At 48.0% G+C, this 20292-nt stretch overlaps 1 long non-coding RNA gene across 1 annotated transcript; it reads left to right on the top strand.

The window, feature by feature from the left end:
• Positions 1 to 19683: 19683 nt before the first annotated feature.
• Positions 19684 to 20292, top strand: LOC120642033. Its single transcript, XR_005662489.1, has 3 exons — positions 19684 to 19928; positions 20004 to 20130; positions 20220 to 20292. It is a non-coding gene; the product is annotated as an uncharacterized LOC120642033 (long non-coding RNA).

The raw sequence follows: 20292 nt of genomic DNA, 5'->3' as shown, positions 1-20292 counted from the left end.
TTTTAAAAGTTTGCCAACATTTATTTTCTTTTCAGGGAATTTTGTACAAAAAATAATAATAATTGGTTGTCTTCTAAATTGAATGAGATCGTTTTGGTTGTTATACATTCATGCTGAACTGCATTGTTTTATTGTTTGTTGTTCAATTCAAATTTGAATTCTCTGAATTTGAGTTTGAATTGAATTGTTTGAATTAGTTTCAAAAATACAAAGCCATTTCTTTTTCTCTTCTTGTTTTCAGCCCAGCAGGCCCATCTCTTTCTCCCTTTCTCCCTCTTCCTTTTTTTCTTTTCCTCCCTGCGGCCCAAAACCTCGCCGCGGCCCAATCCAGGCCGGCCCGGCCCAGTCCGCCAACCCCCTCTCCCTTCCTCCCTCTGTCGCTGACGTGCGGGACCCGCCCGTTAGGGCCGTCCCCTTCCTCGTGCCGAGCCGGGACTCCCTCGAGTCCGGGTGCCGCACGCGCCAGCGCGGCCTTCTTGGCGCGCACGCCCAGGGCCCCTGGCCGCCCCCTATTTAAGGTGCCGCGGACCCCGCCTTGGATCCCCTCGAACTCGCAGCCGCCACCTCGCAAACCCTAGCCCTAAATCGCCGCCGCCATTGGAGCTCTAGAACTCGGAGCCGCCGCCGCTGATCTCCCGCTCCGTCGCCTTCTCGTTGACCTAGAGCGCCTCGGAACTCCGCACCATGGTGAGGATCACGCCGGCCCCCTTTTCTCTCTGTTTCCCCCTTCGTTCGCGCGCAGAAAGCTCATCGGAGCGAGCTCTGACGACCCGAGCCGCCTCTCGCCGCCGCACTCCGGTGTCCGGTCTCCAACCCGCTTCCCAAGATCCGTAAATGAGTTCCCCGTCTCGCGCTCTCTCTCTCTCTCCCAGGCCAAATCTCGCTCGAACCCGTGCCCGGAGTGCCGATTTCGGCAACTCCGACGACCTCGCCGCCGCCGCCAACCTCACCGCCGGCCACTCTGTGCCGCCCGCTTCGTCCCAGCCGTCCGATCCCGATCCAGTGGCCCAGATTAGTTTCAATCCAAGTCAAACCAAGCTCATACCGGTCAACACTCGATAACTTTGTAAAAGAGCCCCTCAGTTTATAGGAAATCAACCCGCAGTCCTAACTAGTTCAAAAGTATTCACAAATCAGCCATGTTTCTTCTGTTTTAAACCCTGTGCTCTTACAAATTAGAACTCGCCGTCCAGGACCCTTTCTTTTGCAAGCTAGCCCTTGAAGTTTAGGTTTAATTTCGTTTTAGTCCCTGGTTTCTTCAGATCTAGCCCCTGAAAGCTCTGTTTCTTCACAAATAAGCCCCTGAAACCCTGTTTTAGCCATAACTTCTTCGTTTTAGCTCCGTTTTCATCGATTCTCGCGCTCACGTGATCCTTGCAACGTGTGCGATAGCTTTATGACCTTATTATCCTCTGTGAGTACAGTTTTTCGTGTCTTGCAAATCTTTTCCGCTAGGTCTTAACTCTACAGTTAATCGCGACTAGATCCCTGAAGCACCGTTTAGTCTATAGAATCGCCGTTTTAGTTCCGTTTTCTGCTTTTCTTGCGCTTTCGTAACCATAGCAGCGAGCTCTATCCTTTAGTACGCTCTTTTAAAGTCTTTCTTTTGTTCTGGTGTATTGTTCTTAGATGTATCTTCTTGTTTGCTTTGTATGGTTGCCCAATGATTGTTCCGAGTAGAAGGATCGCCGTTCGAAGATTAAAGATCAAGAGTTGCAAGCGAGTAAAAGCTAAAGAGCAGTAAGAGTAGCTTTTCGTTGGAGAAAGACAAGTGACCATAACCATACTTCAATCTATGCTTTATTTACAAGAGTACTATGATTTAATTGGAACATGGAGAACCACCCAAGAAAATCGTACAACCACAATACTATATGGCTCTGGTCTTGGCTAAGTAATTAGATGAACTATATATTGTGTTGGGGTTGTTTTGCTTGGTGGTTATGAGTTTGTGTTGTGGAGCGGGTGAAGGAAGCTGTGTCTTCTGAGGGACCGCAAAGGCAGGGACCAACATATATATAGGGATTCTTCGGAAAGGCCTCGTAGCGTTCCTATACAATCACACCTCGGAAGTGTGGTATTGTGCCTAGCTAGCACATTGCGTGGTTGGGTTCAAAGTTCTTCGGAACTTTTACGCGAATTGTGGTGAAAGTGTACAACCTCTGCAGAGTTAAAACTAACCGGTTAGCCGTGCTCACGGTCAAGAGCGGCTTGGACCCTCACATGATTAATAAACTTAAAGATGGATTTAAATCACTTTCTGGTTATTTCTTGTGGTCTTGCTGAGTACCAACCATAAGTGTACTCACCCTTACTTACTGCTGCTCAGAAGTAGAAGGTGTGAGAAGTATTTTGAAGATGATGCTGAGTTCTAAGCATGCGCAACCCCCAGTTGATTGTCTGTTAAGTTTGGAGCCTTCGTTTCCAAAATAAGCTATAAACTCTGATAGTCTTTTATTTGTTTTAGTTCTTTTTTTCGTGATACTGTTACTGATTATTCACTTATGATGTATTTATATGTATGAAACTTGATCCCGACATACATATAGTTATGCATTCGGTTTTGTCCTTAAAATTGGGTGTGACAGTTGGGCGGATAACGATCGTACGGTGCGCGCCTAGCCTCGGGCGTCGACGCGGGAGGAGCAGTTGCCCCCGGCCGGCGGCCGTTGGGTGGCGGCGACGCTGGCTGGGGTCTTTTTTTAGTTGCCTCGTGTAAAGTTTTTGAAAGAACTTTTTTCTACATTTGAAATATTAAATATAGACTAATCACAAAATTAATTATAAAATTCGTCTGTAAATCGCGAGACGAATCTAATGAGCCTAATAAATCCATCATTAGAGGTTGTTTACTGTAGCATTACTGTAGTAATTTAGCATCTAATTACGGCATAATTAGGTTCATTAGATTCGTCTCGCGATTTACAGGCAAATCGTGCAATGCGTTTTTTATTTCGTCTAGATTTAAATCTCCATGCAGGTGATGAATTTTTTTTAAAATTTTGAATTATGCAAGTAAATAAGGGGTGGATTGATGGTCGGGGTGGAGCAACAAGGGCCGGCCGGACAGAGGAGCGCGTGCTGTGTCTGACCAGGCATGCCGAGTTGTCAGCCGGAACGGGCATGTGCAGCTGTTCACTGCAAATCCGGAGGGCCAGCAGAGAGTTTCGCCATTCTAGTATTTGTTGCCCATCATCCGCCATCTTCATGGGCTGTGCAGCAGGAGTGAAAGCAAGTTCAGAGTTTTTTTGGCAGCACGGGGGAATGGCGACGCAGCTTCCGAATTTCTGACGACCACAAGGAAAGGAAGAAGCGGCCGCCGCACATGGAGATGACATGCGGCTAGTGACAAGTGCCGCCGCACCATGTTCCAAGCGGCGAGCTCGCAGGTGAACGCAGCAGCGTCGGCAGCTTGCGTGGTGACGAACACGGAACACGAACTAACAACCGCCGCAGGCACCCAAGGAAGGAAAAATTAAAACGCCTCTCCTTCCTTCCTACTCCTACACGATTCCATTCTTAATTCGGTTGGTTTTCCTTGGCACACGGCCGTATCATTCGCTCGGCAATAATGCCAGGCAAGTTCATCTCGCGGTTTCAGGGAACGAACGGGTCGGCGACGGCAGCTTGAGATCTGAAAAAGGCGCGGCGCCATGTGTCCGTGGCCTTATCTTCACGGCTTTCACGAGAGATTCCGGTGCCCGTGAGTGATGCCAATTGCCAAGCGAGTGGTAACGCTTGCCACTTCCAGGCTCGCTTGCTCGCACTTGCAGCTGCGTACAGGCCGTACACAAAGGCGGAGCTCTTCTTCCTTCTTCGTCGGCTAGTACTACTCCCTGCAAGGCTGCAACCTTGCTGTTCCAAATTTTAATCCCAGATTGATCGGCGGCAGTGTCTTTTCCTCACCGTTCTGGCAGATGGGCCAAGGCCGGGGAATATCTTGTGCAGCCAGTTCCGTACCACACGCCTCGCATTGGGTTGGTACCGATGCTCTGTTCAACAAGGGAACGGATATGGACGTGTGGGTACTACACTACACTACACTACACCTGTGGCCTGGCCTCGTTCAGATTTCCGTTTGACCGGGCGAGCTCCTCTTGGCGCTCTCGCGTACCCACCAATCTCTTCTTCGTGGAGTTCGAAACGGCACCCGATTGGATCTGCCTGCCTCCAACTTCTTCCCGTCTTTGGAAATTGAGACGGATCCTTGGTCTCTTCTCCGCTGGAAGGGAGGCGCCCAACAATGCTGACGCCTGACAGCATGCGCCGGTCATCCTGCCGCTCCCAATTTTCCTCGGCAACTCACATCACCATTAGCACATTCAATTATTGGGCCATTACATAATACAGAGCATTTAGAAAAAGAATTTCGTTTCACATGGAGTAATGGCCAGGCCTCATGGACTCTTCTGTTTGTTCTTGGAGTTCTCTCTCTCTCTCTCTCTCTCTCTCTCTCTCTCTCTCTCTCTCTCTCTCTCTCTCTCTCTCTCTCTCTCTCCCTTTTATTTTTCCTTTTTAATTCGGTGCCAAGCATGGGGCTTTTCTGGTTGAAGCCCTCTGCTATTGCTTGCAGTGCTAGGTAACCGATGACGCATCGGTTTCCCGCATGATATGATCAGATCATGGGTGACAGGATGCTAGGACAAGATAAAAAGTTATGATCCGATCTAAAAGAAGGCGACAATGTGGCTCCATCGAACGAGTTCGGGCAATGGGTGTTTCTTTTCGCTCGCACGCCGGCAATGCTTGTCCTTCTCACACATTAGGCAAATGTGGTCCAGCAACAGAGCACGCTGGATTTTGTGTAGGCAGTGTGGTCCTTGATTAGATCACATTGCCTTAAATTAGTACTAAAGTTCAAGTATTTTAAGTTAGTAGACCGAAACTTTATCATGAAAAGGTTGGTTTATCTAAGTTGGACTGAAACTTTACCATAAGAAGATTGGTTTAGCTAGTTTTAGACTTAGAACTACTCCTGGGAATGGATTGGACGTGATCCAAATCCAATTGGATTTTGGCACTTATCTTTTGTTGGATTTGGATCAAGTTGGATATGGATATCCATTTACTTTTGATCAAATAGGATTGGATTCTACAGGATAAAAATTAGAAGTTAATCCAAATATTGTTGGATCACAGAGAAGAGAGCGCTGGACAGAGCTAGCCGCACGAACTTTTCTCCCTCGCCACCGTGCTTCTTTGGTGGGGGATCGAGCAGCAAGCAAAGGAGTCGGCGGACCCTTGGTGCGGCGGGCCCGTCCCTGGTGCAGCAGTGCGAGGTGCTGCAGTAGATGTCGCTGCCGTGGGCGGTGCAGTCGAGGATCCATTCGTTGCTAGCCTCCGCCGCGGCCACGGCATGCCCGCCGAGGCCAAGGCCGCCGCCGCCGCGCTCGTACTGGCCGCCGGTCAAGTACTACCCTTGCGCACCGCGTTCGTGCTACCAGCCGCGTCACTGCTGCTACTACTACCCACCTCATTGCTAGTGCTAGCTTGGCTTCGGTGGTGCTGATGATGAGCCAGTACTACTGCTTCAAGGCCACCTACGTAATACGGCCGGCGAGCCGCGGACGGAGGCTGGCGAGCGGCAGCGCTACGGGCGAGCAGAAACCAGTGCGAGTAGGCGAGCCGCAGGTGGAGGTGTCGCGGTCCAACAGCGGCGGCCGGTGTGGGCGGCGTGAGCCGGCGAGCTGTGGGCAGGCAAGCTGGTAGGAAGGCAGTGCAGCTTCCTTGCCGGCGACGAGTTTGGATTTGGATTATATTGGATGGATTTGGATTAAGAGGAGCTGGATTGGATTGAATTGGATGTTGAAAACTAATTGTTAGGATTGGATTGGATGGATACTTTATTTAATTGGACATCAATTGGATTTCTTCTTTTGAATTTTGGATGTCAATCCAATCCCACGAGTACTTAGAACATTAAGGTTCCGTTTGCATCCAAGTGCTAAACTTTGCAGTAGCTAGTCCAAACGGGAGTGTTAACAGGGTGACCTAAACTTTAAACAAGACTCAAAAACTTTAGCATGTAAATGAGTTCTAATTTGTGCTAAAGTTTATCACTCGACTTTAGCTCATCTAACAGACCCTAAAGCTTTATCATGAAAAGATTGGTTTACTGCTCTTCAAACCTTTTGAACACAACCTGAGTCCAACTGAGATTTACTGTTGCATTCAGCTGTTAACAAGACATAAGGACCATGTTTGGTTTGTGCTACGCTAGAAATTGTAGCAACTTTGACCAATAATTAGGGGTACTAAATAATGACAGTTTACGAAACTAACTTCAGAACCCCTGCGCTAGGAACCTTAAGAATCTAATAAGACCTTTGACCGCGTGATTTGAGGATGATTATTGTAGCATTACTGTAGCCAATCATCGATTAATTCTCGTCATTAGATTCGTCGCGAAAAGTTACACCCATCTCTGAAGAGGTTTTGCAAATAGACTTCATTTAGTATCCCATACATGCAAAAGAAATCCGTGCTAGGAACTAGCACGGAGAAACCAAACGAGACCAAGGTAGTACTAGATGATGTTATAAGCTGAATTTCAATCTTCAAAGAAAAAAATAATGAAATTCAGGCAAAGACCCTGTACCCTCTAGGTTGACCTTATTGTCGGTGCCACTGATTACTCAAATAATAATAACACGATGCAAGTCACAACGTAGCATCATCTGCCTCCCAAATTGCAGTTGTTTACCACAATCGTTGCTCACCTTACCCAGCCAAAAAATAAAAGCATAAAAGAACTGTAGCTGTCATCGTTTCGAGAATTATGCACCATTTTGTACTCACAAGACCGGTTCACTCGAAAAAAAAAATTATGCAGCATCATTCATGAGATCATAAAACAAGTGATTATTAAACCAAGGATTATGCTGAAGGTCAACTGTTCCATTTTTGCCCCTCTTTTTTTATCCAATAATTGCGCACACGATGCATGGTAGTTTACAGGTCGGACCTCGCCTAAGCCGAGGCGCGCGGCCGTCGTCTCCGGTGCGGCCGTTTTCTGAGGCTGTGAAAGAGCCTGGCGTCTATTCATCGCACGTGCGATTAGAAACTATACTATCGCACAAATCAAATATTTTAAAAATAAAAATGGTTTCAGAACAAAATAAAATACTACAAGATAAAATAAAAATGTTCTAGAGATATAAATTGTTTCGGAACAAATTAAAATATTCTAAAAATAAAATTGTTATGGAACAAATAAAAATATTTATATTTTCTAAACATAAATAAGTACGATAGTATAACTTCTAATCGCACCTGCGATGAATAGACATCTCCTCTAGGGCTTCCTTTTTGTTTTCAAGGTCTCCCAATGGTTTCGAAGACTCGGACGGTGATGGATGGATCTCGATCTCCTTGTCACTTTCCTCTGGCCCTTTGGATCCGGGTGGCAGGTGCTCACGTCCATGATGATCTTGCAGCGGTCAATTTTACCCCTCCTGCAGCGAGGAAAGCCATCTTTTTTGAAGGGACCAGGAGACAGGCAGGCAGGTCCAGGGTCCAGCTTCACGGCATTTCTCACGCGTTGAACGATTGGACAGCAGCGTCGCAGCTTAGGCGCAGACAATGCTTTCCTCTTTTGCCGTTTCCACTTGATTAATTTTCCTAGTTTCTGACGGCGATCTTTAGTTTTCTTTTTGCGGGTGTCTCTTTTCGACAATTTTTTACTGCTACTTTTTTTTTATGAATAGTTTTTGACTGCTACTTTGTTCTTCACTGCTACTTTGCAGTTTTCTTTTTTGGGTCAAGCCATGCGTGTAGTTGCATTGTTCTGACGTGCAATGGCCAATTTTGGCGTGTTTTATATATGCACAAGTTTTGATTGTTGTCGCTCCAATATGATCCCTGCCAGCTCTTAATCTACTTTCACAAATGGTTGTGAACCTGAAAACCTTAGATTAGACCATCTACGGCTGCAAAACGGAGACGTACGGCTGTCACCGGTCAATTTTGAAGGGAAAGCTACCGATTGAATCCGGTCCAGATCTTGCGATCTCTTTCGTCTCATCTTCTATCATTTCCAGATTTCTTTCTTCCTTGGACTGGCCTGAAGTCTGCATACTTTATTTTGCTAACCACAGCTGATAGGGCCATCCGGTCCGGTCCATCAAAATGTTCAAAACAGGCATTCCCAAGGCCGGTGTTCTAATCCGTACGGATGAACCACGCCGATTACACGATCATTTCGACATGCTTGTTGCTGCAGATTAAAAAAGATAACCTGAACTAGCCGTGCGGAGAAATCTGACTGCCTGGACATTTTTCTGCTCTTCATACTCGTGCAGACACGCACGCGTCATGAATAAAAATACTTTGTTTTGGAGAACCTGATGAAGAGCGGAATGGTTTCAGAGTCTGCTCTTGGTCGCAGTTTGCAAGTCTTTGACAGTCGGCAACTTGGTCCGTATTCCATCACGCTTGCTGGCGTCACCTTGAGATTCAGTAGTCAAGATGATGGGCGAGATACGTCTTTCTGAAAGTTTTTTGCGTTTTCCATTTGCAATCCGAAAATACAGGCAACGGCGAGGAAAACCGGCTACTTCCGCCGGGAACTGGAAAAAGAGCTGTGCATGTCTTTTTTTTTCAGACAAATTAATTCGATGCACGGACTCACATATGCAGATTGGGCGGTGGAGAAAAATATGCACTTGATGACCCTGGGGTACCATGATATCTGACAGATAAATGATAAAGATAAGCTGATCTGTTTTCTAGTCCAAACCTCTTAGTGACAGGCTTGCTTATCACATGACATGAGCCGTGCCTTCATTCGATTGGGGTATCTTTGGCCATATGCAGAGTACTACTCCATTTTCTAATACACACCGTCACTAGCTAGCTAGCTAGATTCCGTTTTACGATATAGGCAACAATTTCTTGGAGCCAAATTTCTCTAAAAAATCTTTCATCTGGAGGTAATATGGACGACAAGTTTGGATGATAGAGGAAACTGGGGTTAATAAGGTCCAGGAAGGAGCCACATGCATGTGCACAGAGACGTTGGACTCTTGGTAGAAAATGTAATCAGGTGGCCATCATCGTTGATCCATTACGGCGGCTAATAATTGTTGGCCAACATCTTTCACGACAGTACATTGTCTGATATATTGTATTGTATTTTGTTGGACAAGGAATTTTCGACGAACATGCGACCCTCTCCCTATCTCAGAATGGATTGGCTAGCGGCTTGGTATCCTATCTAATTTCTAATCAAATTGATTCTCCTACAGGTAGTGTTTAAAAGTGAAATGCACCTGACCGTGTGCGTGTAAACCGCCAGAACGCGAGGCTTCCAGCGGCACCGATGAACAAACCAGCACACCAAGATTTGAATTCAAAGGCATTTACGATTCTAAACCTAATTTCGTTTGAATGTTCTATGCCCAATCGAATCGCTCCACCTAGCCGATCGAGGTGAGAATACCTCCGGCTCACTGCTGCCGGAGGCTAACAGAAAGTTGCAATCATCTGATCTGAACCCGACCTGTTCCAGCGATCGAAATCACAAGCCGAGCTTGGCCGGTGGTCACCCGTTTCCCAGTCAACTTATCGGCATTAACAACGGATGGATCATTCAGTCACGGCGTGGATATCCGTGACAAAACCATTGAGATTACCAACTCGATCGATCCATCTCCGACAAGTTCTGGAGGCAACAAAATCTACAGGCGACCCGGCATTGTTTAGTGCCGAATCGTATCATGGTAATGTTGAAAGGAGTGCACGGGGCACAAGCAAGTTCACAGGATTGGGGGGGGGGGGGGGGGGGGGGGGGGGTCCCAGGACACGCAAGGCCCCCAGGATACCGTGACCGAGGCGGGGCAGACCTGCGCGTGCGCACGAGACGGGCCGCCGGGTCAACCCGGCCGGGCGGCGCCGGCATGCCGTCATGGGAGTCTTCCTCCTCCGCCCTCCCAAGTCCCGTCGGAGTTCGTTTCAAAAAAAAAAAGTCCCGTTGGAGTCTAGGCACCGGCAGGTGGACCCTGCATGGAGGAATTCGCTGGTCCTCTCCTCGTGCAAGTAGCTAAGAGCCTAGGAGGAGCATCATCTCGCGGTGCTCGGAGCTCAAATCTTGCAATGATTTAATGGCCCGCCGCTCTTTCCAAGATGTTGCCATGACGTCTAAGAAACCTCTCTCTCGCCCTCGAGCAGCTAGCAGGACTTTTCCATGCCGCTCTCACTCGTACCAACTAGCCCTTGAAGCGCGCTGTGGTTTGTGACAGGGACTGCGGCATCTCCTAGGGTTACGTACATGGTTGAGCTGCATGATTAAGAGTGCAGAACTCTGCAACAGACCACAGGTGGCTGCGTGCTTTCTGCTGCTAGAGAAATTCAGAACTCTGAAAGTGTAGAACAGAGCTGCATGCAAAACTGAAAGCCTGAAACAATATGCAGTTTCTTCAGGGATTGAGGTGCCGGGTGGACAGGCTGCATGTAGTAGGATACTCTATATGGCAGTTATATCGATCATTAATTATCCTCTTGTTTTCTCCCCTCTCCCTCTCCTTTGCGTGGCTTGATTGGTCGATGTGCTATGTTACGGTAACATGACATGGTCCCTGATCGATTAGGTGGTCGTCTAGTGATGATCATGGGACGCCAGCGGCAGCGAATCAACGCGTATACGCACGCCCCTCTTGCGCCGCTAACAGTGACCCTGGATGGACCATCTGTACGAAGCCACTGACAATTAGGGAACCAAGTCGCGAAGGCCGATTGCGATTCATGATCATCACAATTAAATGTCAGTACTCATTATCATCAATCCGAGTTAGCCAACACCAGGACGCACACACTTGATGTGCGACGGCGACTAGCATGGTTGGCCGACTACACAAGCATCGTTACATCCTTTTTGACGATAAAATTGGTGAACAATAATGTTCAGTTTGAAGAGCAGAAGCAACTACTACATACTATATATTTGCCGCTTTTGTACCACATCATCCATGTCGTCCTTCGTCAGTGCAAGGTTCAGAGAACTGTTCGTAAGCTGTCCATCTTCAGATATAAAGGCTCCGTTGGGAATCGGCATATTTTATTGGAAATTATTACAAGGCTGTTTCAGCTTTGTAGCATATGGCATCTGAAGAGCTGTTTACGGAGGGAGTAGCCTTTTGACGATTTAACAAGGCATGAATGGTTGTAACCTTTCTTTCTTTTTTCCCTCAAGAATCCTTTCTTTCTTCAGTCGAAATCTTGCTAGCCTTTCAGAGCAGGATCATTATATTTAGGTTGACCTCAGCATAGCACTAGCCCTCAGAACCAATCAAATGGCTAATTGTAGCCCATCAGGGGAAAAAGAGAGGCTCAATTATTAGTACTTGTTTTCTCGGAGGCCCATTTCCTGCGGTCGGTGGTTGACAGTTGACTCTCACTTGAGTTGTAGTATGGTCCTTCAACATGCTATTATTGCATAATCTGGAAAGTTTAACTAGGACATGTGGTTTAAGCATTAGATGAATCTCTGTGGCTCCACATGTCATACTATGTGAACATGGTATTTTTGTCAAAGTATACACACATGTATTTGATACATGTTCAGGTAGAGAGGCCCCTGAAATACATGCATTTTTATCAATTTTGTAGTACAGAGATAATATAAGCTCAGATTTATTTAGAACGAAAATACTGGAGACATCTGTATGCAATGATTCGTGGGCAGAGTTGACCTTCCAAGATGCCTCGTCGCCCCATGCTTCAGGCCGGCCACATGATTTGAGCTCCACATGGGCAACATGAGTTCGTTGCAACAGAGCTCAAGAAATGGAATCCTACTATCAACAAGTAATAAAAAAAATAAAAACTAAATAAACAAATGGAATCTTGGCAACCGTCGATTAGGTTGCAGATAATTTAACTAGATCCGTTACTGTATGAGCCCTTTCTTTTCTAACAAATTACGTGTCGGAGACGTTTGACACAAGGCTATACTAGACCGAGTGTGAGAAAATGCTGGATAAGATGGGAGACTAGAAAAGTATTCAGCAAACCTCCATGTCCGTCCAGGCCAAGTGTCCGGTAGAATTTGAACGTGTGACGTGTATAAAAAAAACTCTGCGCACCATATCGGTTTCAGCAGCTTTGTGATTACGCCGTCTGAGAGTGTTGGAAAGGTAGAGCCGGTTTTAAATCAGCGCCAGCCTCTGTCTACATGAGACAAACAGATGCACGGACATTACGGCAGTCTGGTCAGGTTGTGTGTGTCCACTTGCATTCAGTTTGTCTGAGAGTGCAGCAAGAACAGAAGGAGAAGATCATTGCAGCTAGCAGCTAGGCATGCATTTGTTTAGCAAATAAATACCAGCAAAGGTTTGGTTTAGTTTGGCTTTCTAAGTTCTAGCTCCTGTTGTTAATTAGTCTGGATACTTTGGACCTTAGGCGCCGCAGCAACATCAGAATTCAGAACTCGTCTCCGTATCGCCGTGCAGTTTGAATAATGGCGTTGCTTCTGGAGTACTGCATTAGCATGGCCTTTTGACAATGGATCCATCAAGCTAAGCACGGTTCCTTTCATGGGAGCATTTAAATCGATTCAATTTGTCAACCCGCAGAGTCTTCAGTGTACGTCACACCCTTTAATCAGTTGCTCTGAATCCGGCAGCCTGCAGCCAATCCATGTTCAGAGCGGTGAAGCATCTCAGAGACAAGAAAAGCAACCTGCAGGCTGCTGCAGCATATCAAAATCTGGAGGCGGCCTTGATGAGGACAATAAAGCGCCGAGGCCTCGCCATCCATGATTCATGACATTTCCTTACCAAGTTTGGAGGCGGCTCGAAATATCTGCACTTGCCTCTCCACTGAATTTAACACCTGATCTCACCAAATGGCACCAGGCGCATCAGACGCGGCGATGCTTAGGTAAGCAAGCACGAGCAGCTGCAGAGAAGAAAAATACTCGCCATCTGCTCCGACTATAACCCTACTCGCCGCAAGTGGCATCCTGATCTGGACGCCAGTGTGTTGTTTTTGTCTCCACCGTAACGCTGTGGGATTAGCTCAGCGCCACTGAATGAATCTCTTGGTTTGTTAATCGCTTGACGGCCTTATGTGTCGCTAGTTCAGGACTTCAGGTACAGCAAAAACCCTCGCTCAGTGCCGCTGCAACTGAATGGCTAAAAAAAAAACTTCGGTGCATGCATTGATATCTTAGCGCGTGCGTGCTTTCAGTTCCTGTACTTTACCCAAAGATGAATGGAAGATATAATAATCTTATAAGCTCAGAGAGTCTGATCGAAAGTCACGGCTGCTCCGATCATTCTTGTCGCCCAGCGTTCTGAACATTTCGTCACGCATGTCTGAATCTCCGCATGCACGGACGCACCGGCACTATCACGCCGCCATGAATCTTCAGAGGCAGAGGAAAACAGGCGCTGGTACGTGTATGGCGTCGGCGAGCGAAGACAGTCTTGGGCGGCGGCTGGTGTTTTCCTCCACGGATACGAAGCAACATTTCAATGATTGCAACGGGCGCTCGATCGTCAGCCGATCGGTCAGCTGATGACGCTGGCGTGGAAAGTCGGGGTCGTCGCCGGGGAAATCTCGCGCTCGTGGGCCGAATTTTCCGAGGCGACGCCGAGGCCGAGCTGCCTGCGGCGACGACCTGACCTGAACTGACCAGCGGGGGTGTAGCGCCGGCGAGCGGCGTGGAGGCTTGCGGCGGCGGCAGCTGCTTTCAGTGATGACTGGTTCGCGCGAACTGATGTCGCTGTGTTGACCGACCGACTGCCTCTGGCCGTTGTGGAAAGAAGCTAGCGATTCATTCAGAGCACGCATACTAGTAGTACACTTTTGAGTTTTGACGGGAAGAAAAAAGGAAACAATTGTTTCAAAAAAAAGGAAACAAAAAAACGGCCTTCCTTGTCTCAACTTTGCTCGGCCCGCAGGCCGTAGTCGAAACCCGCCGTCCGCGGCCGCGAGCCCACTCGGCGGAAGCCCATCTGCTGCCAACTCTCTCAGCAAATTGATTGGGCCGGGATCCGTGAGCCTTCTCGCAACAGGTGGGTTTCCGGCCCGTAGTCCCAGCTCCTTCTTCCGCCACGGAGTTGTCGATCCTTTTCTGTTCTTTTGGGGTACAAAATGCGACAAACTGACGCCCTGCTTAGTTTCAAAAAAAAAAATTGTACAGCACCCATCACATCGAATTTTTAGACACATGTATGCAGCATTAAATGTAGTTGACAAAATAATTAATTATATAGTTTAACTGATTTAGTACGAGATGAATCTTTTAAGCCTAATTAGTTAATGATTGGACATTATCTATTATATTAATAAGGGAGTGTTAGAAGAAGCTAAAAGAAGCCACCACGTTCGCCTAGAAGGTCAAGAAATTCCCACGTTAATCCTAAAAAGAAAAGAATTTGGACCATTAGATTTTATAAAGATCTAACGGTCTAGAATAATCATACGAGTCCATGTCATCAGAAGAGTCCATGTCAATCAATGTACTGAACGTGATAATGAATATAAATAAATAGATGGCAAACTACACGTACATGTATGAACGTGATAAGGAAAAGGAGTACAACCATGACAAAAGAACACGTATAGAACTCCGACAAGAAAAAGGATTGCGGCTTTATAAATAAATAGATGGCAAAATAGCAGATTCAAACAACAATTACTACGGGCTTATTTTCTGCATGTCAGCTGCCGGAGATTGCTTCCCTTCATCTTCAACATCCCTTCACGCTGAGGCAGTGCCTCGATGCCGGGGGGCACGACGAGTCGGATACTCCCTCTGCCAACCTGTTGCTTGCGACCGAGGTATTAACAATCTGATTACTTCTACAACCTATCTTTTGTCCATCAAGCTCAGGTATTACCTCATGCCACCTCTTCTTCATGTCGTACAGGTCCTAACAATATGACATACAAAAAAATTAGACAATTGACAACAGTTGGGCAGTCATGGAACATTAAAGTGAGAGTTATAAGAATATGGGAATCAATTAATTTTGCAACAGACGAACTTATGAGCTTAGATATGATTCTTATGGATGAACAAGTATTGTTCTTTGTAACATAATTTTTTCAGCAATAAATCTTATCACATGTTTAAGTACTCACTGTAAAAGCATTTATTGTCTTTTACAGGGTGATACAATTCGTGCTACTATTTGGAAGAATCTTATTGACAGTTATAAGCCAAAGATCATTGAGGGCTCTATCTATGCACTTAGCAATTTCAAAGTCCAAGAAGATGCCAGATATCGTCCAGTAAAGAATCTATTTAAAGTAGTTTTTGTCTATAACACAAATGTTCAGGCATTGGATGCAAATTTAGTCAATTTTAAAAATATTACTTTGAGTTTGCTTCTAGATATACACTGGTAGAGCGAAAAAAATATAGATAAACAATGCTCAGGTATGTCTATGATAAGTGTCTTAAAATTATATCTACATTCTAGATTTATGTGAAACATTCATGTCTTTATTCATTATTCAAAGTTCAAATTCAGAACTGACTTGTCGGTACCCTACAACTGGGGTACCCACTCCTACTGTGCCAAGACTCGCGTAGTTATCCGTAACTACGCCCTAAGGAGCTGAGCAGCCGGACTCCTGGGTTCCGACTCCATCTCACCGGACCAACGGTCCCGGACCCGCTTCCCGTTCGGGGACGGGTCCGGTGTCACCACGTGTCCCAGAGGTGGAAATGCTCAGCACCTGTGGCCGTGGACCCGGATCCCCGCAGGTGGGTCCGGGACCTCCACGTGCCATCCGGACTCCCGCAGGTGGGTCCGGGACCTCCACGTGCCATCCGGACCCCCCTGTGAGCTCTCGGCTCAGCTAGCTACTCGGGAGGGGTCCGGAGCCGCCACGTGTCGCGCAGACGCGGGCGCGGGCGCAAGCCTTCCGCTGGAAGCTCCCTCACCCACCCGCATTAAGTGCGAGTGGTTGAGGCAGGCTCTGCTGCCGCTGGGCACGGGGCAGCTTTTGTCAGTCCACACTATGGATCGCCAATTACCGACGCGGCTCGTCATTTACCAAGACAAGCATTAAAGACTCAGCGCCGTGCGCATACGCGACGAGTCATGATGACCAGCTACTGACTGGAGCAACAGTGCACACTGCTACAGTGTCTGAGTCAGTAGTTCGGCGCTTCATCATGACCTCGACGCGCGGCTGCAGGGGCTAGACTCTACTCTGACAGGACAGCTCAAGACCATCCCTGGTCAGAAGCTACGCACAGAAGCCGACGACAAGATCTCCGGATCTGAGGCATTGAAGGCCAAAATGTAGTTTATAATACATCGCCGGGTCCACATGTCGGGGCCCCGCTCAGTGTACGTGCTCCCCTTGGACATATAAAAGGGAGAGCACGCCCGCTAGAACACGGACAATCCAGACTAACTCAAGCTCTGGCAACCTGCTCACTCTCGTGGGAAGGCAATACAACACACAGTGGACGTAGGGTATTACGCTCCGGCGGCCCGAACCACTCTAAATCCTGTTGTGTTCCTCGTGTTCTTGAGTGAGATCGATCTAAGACTAGCTACCCCCTGAGTACACACCCTCTGGGCTAGGGCGGGTGCCTTCCGCCACCCGGCTGTGGTATGCAGCACCACGACATTTGGCACGCCAGGTAGGGGACTTCTAGCTGGTCGCAGTTCGTCTCTTGCCCATCTCCATGGCTCGGGTGGTTGAGCACTCCCACCACCACGACGACGTGGAGATGACGGGGGGTGTGGCGTCATCCGCGCCACACGCCTCTCGCCTTCCTGCGCCAGGGGCAGCCGTGCCCGTGGAGCAGCCACCGTTGGCAGCGGCGTGCGCTGCACGTCGGCAAGAGTCAGGGCGCCCGTCAAGGGCCCCCTCACAAGCTGCGAGCGGCGGAGCGACAAATCCCAGCTCACAGCATACCTCACTCATGTGAGGAAGCCCGCTCCGGCGGAAAGCCGACTCCGGTCGCACCAAGCCCGCTCCGGCGGAAAGCCGACTCCGGTCGCACGAAGCCCGCTCCGGCGGAAAGCCGACTCCGGTCGCACCAAGCCCGCTCCGGCGGAAAGCCGACTCCGGTCGCACGAAGCCCGCTCCGGCGGAAAGCCGACTCCGGTCGCACCCCCGACTCTACATCTCTGTAAGTCCTACCCTTAGAGGCCCAGCAGGGAATAAAGTCTTTCCCTTTGTATCTAGGTAGTACTTCCGTGTGGTCCAGTCCGGTGAGCCTCCCTCGTGGAGGGGTCCGGACCTCTGCGAACCAGGTTCAGGGAAGCGTACTCACCCTCCGGGGGGGGGTCCGGAGCCGTGTAGCCGCTTAGCCTGGTTCCGTACCCTAAGCCTGCATGCTCTACCTCCCTAGGGCGAGTACCGTAGTACCTAAGACTGGGGGCCCGGAGGTCCGGACAGCTCCGACCTCATAAACCCGTGTTCTGGCTTACATCGCACATCTCATGTACATCTAGTTATAAAGGAAAAGTTTATTCTCAGTTCGCCTCTAAGGATGTTACATTCCAATTTCAATTTACGCATTCTATTTGCGCTAAACCCCACGTGGCTTCTTACTCTTGTGCGGTGATTGTGGTCCGAATTGAGTTGGCTAGTTAGTGACTTAGCTCGAGACCCCTCATGGAAGAGAGGGGTTCGGACCCCTGGGAACCTGCAGGTTCAGGGAAGCGCACTCATTCTCCGGGGAGGTCCGGAGCCGTGTAGCTGCTTAGCCTGGTTCCGTACCCTAAGCCTGCACGCACCACCTCCTGTGAATGAGTGCCGTAGTACCTAGGACTGGGAACCTGGAGGTCCGGACTTTCTCTTAACCTAAAGGCCGGGCCCTTGAGCTCCGTTCACTGAACCTAGTTGTCTATCTCAAAGGATTACAGCCAACAGGATTTGGGACCCGTGGGCACGCTACTAAGCATCTACCTTGAGTCATGTGCAGGTCCAAACGTGATGATGCAGCAGGTGACCCAAAGGATGGACGATGCAGGGCAAGACCCTTGCGGCGCGCACCACTGGGCGCTAGAAGCAGCCAAGTTGCTCACAGTAGTGGCCCCACCTGCGGGTTCGTTGCCTCTCCCGAGGCGGGCCCGGGGGCCACTGTCGGTACCCTACAACTGGGGTACCCACTCCTACTGTGCCAAGACTCGCGTAGTTATCCGTAACTACGCCCTAAGGAGCTGAGCAGCCGGACTCCTGGGTTCCGACTCCATCTCACCGGACCAACGGTCCCGGAACCGCTTCCCGTTCGGGGACGGGTCCGGTGTCACCACGTGTCCCAGAGGTGGAAATGCTCAGCACCTGTGGCCGCGGACCCGGATCCCCGCAGGTGGGTCCGGGACCTCCACGTGCCATCCGGACCCCCCTGTGAGCTCTCGGCTCAGCTAGCTACTCGGGAGGGGTCCGGAGCCGCCACGTGTCGCGCAGACGCGGGCGCGGGCGCAAGCCTTCCGCTGGAAGCTCCCTCACCCACCCGCATTAAGTGCGAGTGGTTGAGGCAGGCTCTGCTGCCGCTGGGCACGGGGCAGCTTTTGTCAGTCCACACTATGGATCGCCAATTACCGACGCGGCTCGTCATTTACCAAGACAAGCATTAAAGACTCAGCGCCGTGCGCATACGCGACGAGTCATGATGACCAGCTACTGACTGGAGCAACAGTGCACACTGCTACAGTGTCTGAGTCAGTAGTTCGGCGCTTCATCATGACCTCGACGCGCGGCTGCAGGGGCTAGACTCTACTCTGACAGGACAGCTCAAGACCATCCCTGGTCAGAAGCTACGCACAGAAGCCGACGACAAGATCTCCGGATCTGAGGCATTGAAGGCCAAAATGTAGTTTATAATACATCGCCGGGTCCACATGTCGGGGCCCCGCTCAGTGTACGTGCTCCCCTTGGACATATAAAAGGGAGAGCACGCCCGCTAGAACACGGACAATCCAGACTAACTCAAGCTCTGGCAACCTGCTCACTCTCGTGGGAAGGCAATACAACACACAGTGGACGTAGGGTATTACGCTCCGGCGGCCCGAACCACTCTAAATCCTGCTGTGTTCCTCGTGTTCTTGAGTGAGATCGATCTAAGACTAGCTACCCCCTGAGTACACACCCTCTGGGCTAGGGCGGGTGCCTTCCGCCACCCGGCTGTGGTATGCAGCACCACGACATGACTTTTAATGGTACCCTAATAACACATATCTGTAGTGTTCCATATGAAGAAACTGTACCAAAATTAATGGAGGTAGATAAAAGTACAAAAGGTACCATTTAGGAACAAATGTTTTATAACAGAAGAACTTTACAAGACATTACTCAGACGAGACACGATAACCCAACAGATCAGGTACAATACACTATTCACATATATGATTATTTAGTTGAAAATTCATGGTTTTAATTTTTTAATGAGCACTAAGCCTTTCTTATCCTTAACATGATATTAAAATTTTAGGATTTTGTGTTCACATCGAAAGCTACAATTGAACGACTAGAAAATTCTTCTTGGTGGTACATGTCATGCAATGGTTGCAACAAAATGTGCACTAAAGTAGACGGCAAGTATCATTGTAGAAAGTGCAATGCATGTCCGAAAGCAACAACTCCTAGGTAATCTTATCATTATTTCAAATATTGCCTATATATTTACATTTTTCCGCTTACAAACACGCTGTAACAGGTATTGGATTCGACTCCAAATTAGTGACCACACAGCAACCACTACATGTTGTATATTTGATGATGAAGCACAAAAAATGCTCAAGATGACCATCACAGATCTGCTAGATTCACTTAATGGGAAATCTGAAGAAATCCCTAAGGTTATTCAACAACTATGTGGGAAAACACTTATCTTCCGTTTCATGCTAAAAGAGCAAAATTTGACTGAAGGGAAAGAATACTATCTGGTGAAGAAAACATTTGAGCCAGATGAGGAGCTAGAGTTTCAATATTCAAATCATCAAGCGGAGAATGTAAGGTTATTTTCATTACAACGATTAGTTTATTCTTTTGTACAGAACCAATTATCCCTATAAATTTGTTTGCAGGATCACAACATCGAAGATACACATGACAAAAAAAATATCAGATTTATTTGATGAAGAAGAATTAAAACATAGCAAATACAAAAATGGAAATTTTGAGTTGAAGCATACAAGTGATCCCATTCTGGAGGTAAAGTTATTTTGTGTAATGTGAAAACAATATTTTTTTCTCCTACTTTCATGCTAAGTTACCAAACCATGTACAATATCATTTGACAGGAATGTAAGATGAAAGCTTCACTTCGCAAAAATACATCAAAATCAATTGATTTGGAAGATAGTGGCGAAGATA

The sequence above is a fragment of the Panicum virgatum genome, chromosome 7K (genome assembly GCF_016808335.1).
Source record: "Panicum virgatum strain AP13 chromosome 7K, P.virgatum_v5, whole genome shotgun sequence".
NCBI lineage: Eukaryota > Viridiplantae > Streptophyta > Magnoliopsida > Poales > Poaceae > Panicum > Panicum virgatum.
This window is presented reverse-complemented; position numbering and strand designations above follow the sequence as displayed.